At 47.0% G+C, this 11,381-nt stretch overlaps 1 long non-coding RNA gene across 1 annotated transcript; it reads left to right on the top strand.

Moving 5' to 3' along the window:
* The first annotated feature begins 268 nt into the window (after positions 1–268).
* Positions 269–10,711, top strand: LOC110129265 (uncharacterized). The gene is made up of 4 exons (XR_002311432.2): positions 269–617; positions 1,962–2,299; positions 2,983–3,268; positions 9,495–10,711. It is a non-coding gene; the product is annotated as an uncharacterized lncRNA (long non-coding RNA).
* The last annotated feature ends 670 nt before the right edge of the window (positions 10,712–11,381 follow it).

The following is an 11,381-nucleotide window of genomic DNA, read 5'->3' as shown; positions in this document are numbered from 1 at the left end:
AGAAGAAAAAAATGGTATTTAAATTAGTAATGCCACCGACGGAACTCAGGTTAACTTTGCAGTCAGACTAAGCTATTTAGAGCTCCACCTACCAGAAGGAAGATAGATACCACTGCTCTCAGGGAGGCTTCCTGACCCTCCTGCTTGGGGTCCCCACAGTGGGGAGGTCTCCACTGGGCATGCTTCTCTCTGCTTTCTGGAGCATGGGGAGAAAGCAGAGAAAAGGGGGAGAAGGGAGAGCAGTATCAAGCCAGAGGGAAAGGGAGAAAAAGCAAAGAAAGCTATGAAGGAGAGAGGAAGGAAGGAGGAAGAGCAATGAGGCATATGGGTTATGGGAACACACGCCGGGTTTATCTGGCAGTTAGTGACATCGTCAAAACCTACAACTCAAGTCCTAGGGTTGGGAAGCATAATGTGGATTTATGGTAACTCCCTGGGGAAAAGGAATGCATTGTGTCACACCCCAGCACAGCAGGCCCTCATCAAACTTTCCCGTTTTCCTCTCCCCTTACTCTCCCAAAGCCTATTTTTGAAAAAATCCCTTTAATTTCCAGATCTTGATCTCAGCTCAGGTACCCTATGGAATACAAGCAGGATGACCAACCCTTGGTCTGCAGGTGGGCCAAGCCTCTCACACCTGGAGGCCCTCCTGCCTTCCTCTCCATTCCCCGCTGCACCCTGGCTTATTCCAGATGTCGGTTCCGTACTCTGCCCAGAGCTGTGTGGTTTCTTGGAGTCCCCACACCACTGAAAGATCCAGCCTACTTACCCAGCATCTCCCTAGCTTCCTTTTTTCTCACCACCGGGACAGATGGTGACTGCCTGGTGGATGTTAGGGTGCCAGGGTGTTGTGAACATGCTCACTTGTCCCCTGGACCTGTTCATTCCTGGACCAAGTGGGGGATACCCAGCTTCCTTCCAGGTAATGAGAATCCAACCTTTTATATACCATGTGTGTTTTCACATTCTCCCACAATTCAATTATCGTCTAGAGCTGGGGCCGAGAGAAAGTGGAGAAGAGGGACCCCTGACCCTCTCTTGCACTGATAGGCACTGAACCCCAAGAAAACTGAAATCCCAGGCGAATGGCTTGCTCAAGGTCATGGGGTCAGCAGACCTGAGGTAGGATTGCAGCTTTGATTCCAGAACTGATTCACATCTCTTCTGTACCCCATGCTCAGGGCCAGGTTATAATTTCCCTGGGCCCTAGACACTTTTGTTTTTGTAGGCTCCTACCATAAAAAAATATTTAAAATGAGCAAAGAAAGTATAATAATCATTTCTTTGTATTTTAGGGACTTTAACCAGTACATCTTCTAGTTGATGTTAGGAATGTCTGGTGGATTTCCAGACTTTAACTTTTTAAACATGTCATGGGCTCCAGTCTGGTCAGCCATCAACTAAGGCTGAGGCATCTCTGACTGAGGCGTTTTGATTGATTTTGTTTTTAAAAACCATATATTAGCTACAAAGTATTGGATTTGTCTCAATGGGAATGGTGTAAAAAAAACTGAAAAGGCCTTATATGATATGTATCATACTTAATAAATCAATCTTGTAAAAAAAAAGATACTTTATGATTGCATTGGTGTAAAGACCAATATAATCCTGGCTGGATTCATTATTCTATACTCATTATTTCTTCTGATTTTAAAATCAAAACCTTTTTATGGCCCCTAAGTCTACCCACTCCAGTATTCTGGCCTGGAGAGTTCCATGGACTGTATAGTCCACGGGGTTGCAAATGGAGCGACTTTCACTTCACTTCAAAGGGCCCCAGACAGTGCCCGCTGTCCCAAGGGACCAGGGGCCCAGCCTGCCACCTTGCATTGAATGCTCTGCACAGATACACGGAGGCCTGCTTTTCAAAGCGTTTCCACAGCAGTGGAGGGAGATGAGATTATTAGGAAGGAAAAAAGATCTAGTTGATTAATAATGTAAAACACCTGTGTGCCTTACAGACTTCCAGCTGGGAAACACACAAAAGCCACAGGTGACCTGACAAATAGCCAAGGGGCTGGAGCTGGGTTTCCCCTGGGATGCTCACCCGCCTCTTAGTCCCCACCTCCCCAGCCCACCCTGATGAAACCAGCTTCACCAAACATCTGTTTCCTGCCACTATGGAGCAAGCACTCCTCTTTCTGTCCTGGTGAGTCGGCATCAAGGACTTTCATCACGAAGATCAAGTGGAGGTGCACTGTGACCAGGGACAGCTTCCCTGTTCCAAAATGATACTGGGAGATGGCGTTCAATTAAGAAGCTGAGTTACTCTTTCTGTGTGAGCCTTTGAAGATGCCAGGTACTGGCTTCTTTAACTCTACTGCAGGTAATTGCAAGAGTCACAGCCTGTCTTTTTGCTTCAGGGAGGAGCCATCTAGAGCAGAGATGGCAAATGTGGGTTGCATGTGCTACCAGATCCCTGCCCAGATTGGAGCAGACATTTTCATTCAGTCATGCATTCTGTCTGCAGAGACTGGGGTCGGGCTTGGAATCTTTCTCAGCCCTGATAATGCAAGTCCACCCATGGGAGGGAGACCTGCTAGCCCTCTCTGATCTCAACCATTCTCTTCAGCCCTTATTCCCTCCTCTCTTTTTGTAATACATGCATGAGAAACCCAAACAGTGCTGCATAGTTTTAACCCTTGAAATAATTATAGATATATACATACACTTATGTATATAATCACTGTTCCCATTTCACAAGGCAGGAAATGAGGCTTGAAGAGGTTAAATATTTAACCCAGAACATAATCACTAATAAACGGTAGAGCTGGGGTTTGAATATAAGCTGACTCAAAAGCCCAGAACATAGCTTAATGGAGATGTGAGCTCTAAAAGAGATGCCTTAAATTAATGATGAAACATTGACTCTGGAATTCCTGGCAATGGGGAGTTAGGGAAATTGAGGTATCATTACCCCAGAACCACATCACATGAGACAGCTTAGTGAGACTGAGATCTTAATTTGTCTTCCCATCAAAGGCTCAAGATGCGATGTGAAGTCTTTAGAAGAAAGGGAAGCAGGCTTCTCTGGGGCACCTGCATCTGCTTCTCCAGGGCCACATCTGCCTCTCTTCAGATGCTCTCAGCTGCCTGCCTACTGACTCCTTGGGAATCCCTGGAAGTATCTGCAACGGAGTCCAGTCTTCCGGGTGGACTTTGCATCTGTTGCTGGCCTTCTTCTCAACCCCGAGGACCCAGAGTTACAGGAAAGCTCCCCACATCTATAATTCCACCAGTCATCTCCCTGCAGGAAAGCTTTAGATCTGTAAGTCATGCACCTGAAAGAGGTTAGAATGAAGTAGGAGAAAGATAAGCAAAGAACCAGCCCCACCCAGCATCTGGGAAGTATGGTGATGAGACTGGGCCACTGGAGGTGGACCCCGCCCCTCAGGGTCAGCCCCTGCAAAACAGAGGGCACCAGAGGGGGAGTCTCAGGGGAACTGCTTATTCTCCTTTCTGCTCCTCCTCCTCTGTCTCAGCATCCCATCCACCGCTATGGTCTTTCTCTCTGGTCCATGCTATTGCGATTCACAAGTCCCCATCTGTGTGACTCCCCTCCCCTACCATGGCACTTGACCTAGACTTCTCTATGGGAAATGAGGTGAGGACGGGGTAGGGAGAGGATATGAGCCCTCACTAAGCACTTAGTATGTGCAAGTACTTTATATATCTTGTTTCATTTTTGCCTTTGAACTGGCTGTACAATTTGAATTTCATAATACAAACGATAGCCAAAGAGATTAAGCAATTTGCCCCCAGAGCTAGAAAGCAGCGCTAAACAGTCTTGTTCTGAGTCTGTCTGACTGCATTGTCCAGACAAGACCTTCCCACCCCTCTCCAGGTTCCTGTCCCAGGCTCCAAGCTATCACCTTGCTGAGTTTTAGCCCTTCTGGATAACAGCCTCCTTTCAGCGGGGTCACCAGTGCATCAGAATCACTGTCAGGGCATGTCAAACACACTCTCTTTCCCAGATCCTGATTTCAGAGTGTGGGTGGAACCTGAGAATTTGCATTTCTGTGATTTTTTTCTCGGGGTAGGGAGTTGGTTTTTGTTTTTAAGACTTTTGGCCGCTGCTGAGTGTGGACTCCTAGTTCACCAACCTGGGATCAAAGCTGCACCCCCTGCAGTGGAAACACTGCAAGTGCAGAATCTTAACCACTGGACCACCAGGGAAGTCCCAAAGTTTCCATTTTCTAATGAGCTCTCAAGCGCTGCTGCTGCTGCTGGGCTGCAGGAAAACCACACTTTGAGAACCGCTGCTTTAAATCATAAGATTTGGTATCTAATGGTGGAGTTTCAGCCTTCTAGCAGGAAAATATGTGGGGCTCCAGGGCTTTTTCCTGTGACCCTGGAAACGCATCAAGGAGACAGCTGCTTCCGCATCCCTGGCCAGCCTGCTTTTGCTTAAGTCTTTGATGTGCTTCAAGGTGGAGCCAGAGAGCGCGCTCAGTAACAAGATCTTTGGAGAAAGGCACTCGGGTGCCTGGTCTCTAGCCCTGGCTGCGCTGAAGGCTGGAACTGCCCGAGCACGTGAGAATTAAGAGGAAAGGCCAGGACAGCAGCTGCAGGCTGTTTCAGAGACTGCGGCTAAGCTTTTCATCAGCTGGAGCCCTATTTGCCCTCAGGGTGAGTCTGACGGGTGCTGACAGGCCACAGCAGATGCCGCCCAATCACAACAGCTGTCTCCACCTGCCCTGTAATCGACACAAAGCAGCAAGGAGGTTAAAAGCCTCCTTTTAACTGCTCCCCTCGGGGATTCCCACCCATGGCTGGGGGAGCTGACTCACAGAGGGTGGAGGAAGGAGCTTCCTGCTCACCCAGGCTGCCCCAGAAACACTCTCCTTACTGGGGCAGGAATCCCAGGATCAAGAGGAGTTAAGGAATGAGGGCAGCGTCTAAACGCCCATGAAAGTGCAAATAGCAGCCCTCGCCCATTCTAATTAGAGCTAACATTTTGGGGGTTGCACTGGGTCTTTGTCACAGTGTGCGTGTGTTTGTGTGTGTGTGTGCTCTCAGAAGAGTCTGATTCTTTGTGACTCTTTGGACTGTAGCCTGCCAGGCTCCTCTGTCCATGGGATTTTTCAGGCAAGAATACTGGAGTGGATTGCCATTTCCTCCTCCAGGAGCTCTTCCTGACCCAGGAATCGATCCTGCGTCTCCCTGCATTGCAGGCGGATTCTTTACTTGCTGAATAACTGGGGAAGCCACAGCGTGTGACCACTAAGCAGAGCTGGGATCTGAGTTGAAAGCTGTCTTCTCCAGATGTCATGCCCTGTTACACTGCCTCCCTTCTGAAGTTGGATTCCCACCATTGGATTCATTCATTCATATTAATATATGCATTCACTTACTTAAACATTTTAGGCACTGAGAATAAGGAAGACCTAGTCTTTACACTCAAGAAATTCACAGATGTGGAGAAGAAAAGCAAGTGATTCACAAAGGGATAAATGCTATGAAGAGCAAGTATAAAAATGCAAGGACTGAGGGTGTTGGATGAGGGCAGCTCACCCACATGGGCAGGGACAGGGCCCTGGAGACCTTGTTAGCGGCAGTAATACTTGAACAAACGAATGAAGGAGTTAGTCTCCTGACTCCCAGCGAAGGGCTGGCTTAGTCTGGATGCAGCACAGTTGAGGGCAGACTATCCCACCGAGGAGGCTTGGAGAGCTTCTTCGTCCAGTGGTTCTCAACTCTGTTGCACAATGGAATCATCTGGAGAGGTTCTAAAAGGCCCTATGCCCTGGCCCATCCCAATCAATCAGAATCTGGGGACAGGGACTCCCCAGGTGATATCAGTATGTAGCAGAGTTTGACAGCCACTGTTCTAGATGGGTCCTCCAATAGAGCTTCTCAGGCTCTCACCCATTGCTTGTTCCTGTTTCCCATCAAATGAGCCAAGTTTCAAGGAAAACTAGAGTGGGCCCCTGGTGAGTCTGAATTTTCAAGCAGAGGAGTTTTAAAGGCCTGGGAGTCTTCCCTGGTGGTCCAGTTAAGACTTCACCTTCCAATGCAGGGGGTATGGATTCCTGGTTGGGGAACTAAGATCTCACATGACTCCAGGCCAAAAGATCAAAACAAAACAAAGCAATATTGTAAGAAATTCAATAAAGACTTTTTAAAATGGCCCACATTAAAAAAAAATCTTTAAAAAATAAAATTAAAGTCTTGTGAATACCAGTTATGCTTTTGTGACTTCTTCCAGCTGAAGGCTGAAATTTCAGATGAGAAAAGTGGTTGTGAGAAGGGGACAGCTGGATAAATACGTAGGGTGAGAATGTAACTCCAGATATAGATTTATCTTTAGCTCTCTCCACACACAAACAATTATACAGTCAGATCTTGGGATCTGGTACTCTGACCCATGACTGTTGCCAAGGGAATGGTCGCCTCCTAGCAAGGAACTCAGCGCATCTCAGGAAGATGTGGAAGGAACTTTCTGGTAAGAGAATGAATGGTAACAACAGCAATGACTGCTTTTGCTGCTGCTGCTAAGTCGCTTCAGTCGTGTCCGACTCTGTGCGACCCCATAGACGGCAGCCCACCAGGCTCCCCCGTCCCTGGGATCCTCCAGGCAAGAACACTGGAGTGGGTTGCCATTTCCTTCTCCAGTGCACAGAAGTGAAAAGTGAAAGTGAAGTCGCTCAGTTGTGTCCGACTCTTAGCGACCCCATGGACTGCAGCCCACCAGGCTCTTCCATCCATGGGATTTTCCAGGCAAGAGTGCTGGAGTGGGGTGCCATTGCCTTCTCTGACTACTTTTGAGTTCCTAGCTAAGAACTGCTCCAGGTCAAACACTACTCCTTTAATCCTTACAACAAATTCAAGAGGTAAATATGTGGTTGGTGTAAAAGTAATCATGGTTTTTACATTGTTGAATTTGACATTTGATATTCTTAATAAATATGGTTATGTTATATATCATCTACTGTATTCACCTGACTGCTCACCAACCAACTACCACTTCTTCAAGCATCTCAGCAGCTTTTTGCAAGGAAAATGCTTCCACAATCAGCAAGAGGCATAAAATGCCTTCCAGGAGTTCGTCAAATCCCAAAGCACAAATATTTATGTTACAGGAATAAACAAACTTCTTTCTTGCTGGCAAAAATGTGTGTGTTGGTTATACTAGTTCCTATTTTGATTAATAAAGATGTGTTTGAGCCTAGTTATAATGCTTTAAATTTCATGATCTGAAACCACTATTAGATTTGCACCAACCTAATATTATTATTATTATTGGCATTTTAGAAAAGAGGAAATGGAGGTCTAGAGAGGCCACTCAAGCAATTAGAGGCAGAAGCAAGATTTGAACTCAAATTCCAAAGTTCTTCCCACTGGACTATGCTTACCTCTATTGAGTATAAGCAGGTAACTGACACGAAAAAGGGAAATTTAAACTAAAATTTAAGGGGGATGAAGGAAACCAGATAGTACTGCAAAAGCAGATGCAGTAGAAGATTCTCTCTTCCAAGTAGTTCTTCTCTATTTAATAATTTCCATCAGTAACTGTAAAATAGTGCTTCCCATCTTTTAAAAAAAACCCTCCCTTGACCCCACTACACCCTCTGATTACTTCCGTTTCTCTGAAGAGCACAAAGTTGTTTGCATCAATGTGAGAAGTGTGTGAGACCAGTTGTGGGGTGGCATGGGAACATCCTCTGGACTGGGGGGCTTTGTGTCCTCCAAGATGCTGGTGGGGAGGTTAATCCTGTCTTCCTTTTCGCATTTCTCTCTCTGCCTCTCCAGGAAGGCCTGTGTTGAGGCTAGGGCAGATGAGGGCTGCAGATGGCCAGGGAGGATGGGAGTGGTAGGGAACGGAGGCTAAGAGCTGAGGTCAGAGCCTAGGTCCTGCTCACTGGAGGTCAGGCCAGAGCTGCCTGAGATGTAGTCATTTTTCAGACCATATTTTCCCAAGCACAGTTATACCCTGGGTTATTTATTTGGGATCTGAAAGATACCAACATTTACAGAAAACCCACAGTATCCTAGACACTGTGCTAAGTGTTGAACATACTTTGTTTCATTTATGCATTAAACAATGTCGCAAGACAGGATGTCTTCTTTTAAAGAGGGACAGAGCGATTAAAGATCTTGATAGAGGCACTCAGGACATGTTGAGCCAAAACTTCAAACCAGGAAAGAGCCTAGGAGGAGCCTGCCTTGCTGGATTTTTCTCAGAGTATCCCAAAGAATAGGTGGACTGGCGGAGATGGTGGCTCAGTGGCCAAAGTGACCTGAAACCCCCTTAGACTGTCGTTTCATGTCTCATCCCTTGGAGATGAACAACCTGACTCCAGCCCAGATACTGGGCCAGCCCATGGGAATATGGCACCCTGATCACCAAATCCACACACACCATAACCACACATGTCAGGACGAGCACCAGATGCCATGAGCATCAAACCACAGAAGTGGTTTGAATTTTGGAAGAAAGGAAACAAGTGAGACTGTTTCTTTTGACCCTCAGACCTGGGCAAGACAAGCTCAGCATCTGGGAGAAGAATCCCAAGAATTCGTGGAGATGCTCCACAGACCCCTGAAGAATTCTGTTCCCAGTTGCTAAAGGATAGAGGTGTCCTAAACATGAGTTCGACCCCTGATCTGGGAAGATCTCACCTATGGCAGAGCAAATTAACCCTGTGTGCCACAACTATTGAGCCTGTGCTCTAGAGCCTGGAAGCCACAACTACAGAAGCCTGAGTGCCTAGAGCCTATTCTCTGCAACAAGAGAAGCCACTGCACCGAGAAACCTGCACACCATGACCGGAGAGTATCCCCTGAGCTCCCCAACCAGAGAAAAGCCCAAACAGCAACAAAGGCCAGCACAGCCAAACATAAATAAGTAAATAAAATTGTATATTTTTAAAAAAGGATAATGGTCTCCTAATGTCTAAATGTGACTTATTTCCCCATGGCTCCTCATGAAGGGAGGATGGAAGCCTGCCACCGTTTGTAGCTCCCCCAGCAGTGGAGCAGCTCTGTTGTGATAATGGGGTGATCTGGAATAGCCAGGGATACAGTTCAGAACCCACAGATGGGCATGTCCTCAGTCCACGTCCAGAAAATCCCATCAGCCCACCGACCACACTCCCCTCTGAGGCAGGGCTTCCTGCTCTCAGCACATCTGAGTTGCCCACCTCAAGACATCCCTGAACACAGAACACAAAAGAAACTTGTGTTGTCCTTTTCCAAGGAAGGCTTAGAAATTGCTTCGCCCATTTAGCAACAAGCAGGGACCACAAGGCCTATCCTGCTTTCAAAGACTGTATTACACAGATGAGAGCATGGAAAGAAACCACAGAGCAAGTTATTAAGGATCAAAAGAAGCACCCCAGACAATAAGCATTTGAGCTATTGGAAGAAGACCCATCTCTGGAGACCAGGATGCTGTTGAGAAGTCTTAATGACAGATGTGGGACTGGGGCTGGGCCTTAGGTAAGAAAGATTTTTCAGAGAGAGAAATGAAAAGGTTTTTGTTTTGTTTTCAGATGGAGTGGCTGGCAAGAGCAAAGATGTGAGAGCAGGAAAGTGAAGAGCAGGCGTGGAGACGAGGAGGAGGATACAATTTGAAGGGCAATCTGGGTATAAGCAGAAACAGAGGCAGGAGATGTTGGGGAAACTGCCTGCCAGGCCATTGAGGGTGGTGAGGATGGCCGGGGACTGATGGATGGATCAATGGGATGCCATTGATCCTGTGGACAGTGGAGAGAGGTTGCAGGATCTCGAGTCTGAGGGTGGTCTGTCCAGCCTGGCGGAAGCGTGCAGGGTGGACCATGACGTGGCAACAAGGATGTAGACACAGAGGTGAGAAGGGAGTGGAGATCAGGACCCAGGTTGCTCGTGGAGGCCACAGGCGCAGGCAGCAGGGGAGAGAGGTGGGTTCCCAGGGAGGAAGGCATGAAGGGGTGATGCGGCTCACTGTCCTTTGGGAGCGGAGGGAGAGACGGGAGCCTGAGGTGACTCCCACTCTCCAGCTAGAGTGTCTGAATAAAAGGAAAGGCGGTAATGGGGGAGGGGCTGGCTTTTCAGGGGAATCAGCGGGAAATGTAGAATGCACACTGCGGTGTGTGGAATAGGCAATGAGGAATCTGGAGTGGGAGATGGGTCTTGAGAAGGTTTCCCTGCAAATCTAGGGATGACGCAGCAATATCAGATGCTCCCAGGGGAAGGCTCAGTGCAAGGGCACACCCATCCCCACCTCCCAGACCCTTCTTGTTGTCCCACCCCTAAGTCATGTCCCCCCCCCCAAGTCATAATACTGCCCTGATATCCTCATATCACATCATCATTTAATTATTTCACGCCTAGATCATAGGTGTCATGTAATAACATTGTGGCAGCCAACAGCAATTGAACAGTAAAAAGGTTAATTGCATTTATTAAAAAAAAAAAACCACAAAACTCTGCCAAAGGAAGGTACTCAAACCATTGGGCAGACTAGTTGAAAGCTAATGTTGTGACTAAATTGAATTTCAAATGAATTTTACATCCATAGTTCATTTTGCTAATTTGATTCTCTGCATCCTGTAATTTGTTGACAGTGATTGATTACTTAAGTGAATAATATCTGTGTATGGGGATCATTTAGTAATAGAAAATGCCATGCATGATCATAACATTAATGAGTATTGTGTGCTTGAATTGTCATCACCTACTTAGTCCATTGAAGGTATCAAGGGAAATCAGAGCCACCCCCCAAATTCAAGGGACAAGCAGACTGGTCCCAAGGGCACTGGGGTGATTTCATACCAAGGTCAAGATGGGTTCCTATATCTTTAAGACATCAGACCACAGCTTCACAACATTCATGGGCCATCTAGCCCTACTCTTTTTCTCAGCAAAAAGAAATCAGAAATACAGATTTCTGGGTTTGGAATCTCAGCATCTCTTTTGGATGGACTACTGGCTATGTTGATAATGAGAGAAACATGACTTGTATGGGGGGAGCACAGAGGCAAGGTGAAGAGAAGTTTAGAATAGAGCCACAGTATTGCTATCTGAATAGAGCTATGACTAAACACACACACACACACCCCTCCTAGGACCTGAAATTCTCAAATCTCAGTGTGCATCAGAATCACCTGGATGCTAATTTAAAGTGTTGATTCCAAGACTCTACTCTTGAGGACACAGGAAGGTGTCCTAAAATCCGCATGTGAAATAAGCACCTACATGCACGCTCAGTTCTGTCTGATTCTTTGCGACCCCATGGACTGTAGCCCACCAGGCTCCTCTGTCCATGGGGTTCTCCAGGCAAGAACACTGGAGTGGGTTGCCATTTTCTTCTCCAATGCATGAAAGCGAAAAGTGAAAGTGAAGTCGCTCAGTCGTGTCCAACTCTTCGCGACCCCATGGACTGCAGCCCACCAGGCTCC

This window comes from Odocoileus virginianus, chromosome 6 (assembly GCF_023699985.2).
Source record: "Odocoileus virginianus isolate 20LAN1187 ecotype Illinois chromosome 6, Ovbor_1.2, whole genome shotgun sequence".
Taxonomy (NCBI): domain Eukaryota; kingdom Metazoa; phylum Chordata; class Mammalia; order Artiodactyla; family Cervidae; genus Odocoileus; species Odocoileus virginianus.
Note: the sequence above shows the minus strand (reverse complement) of the source record. Positions and strands in the feature narration are given on the sequence as shown.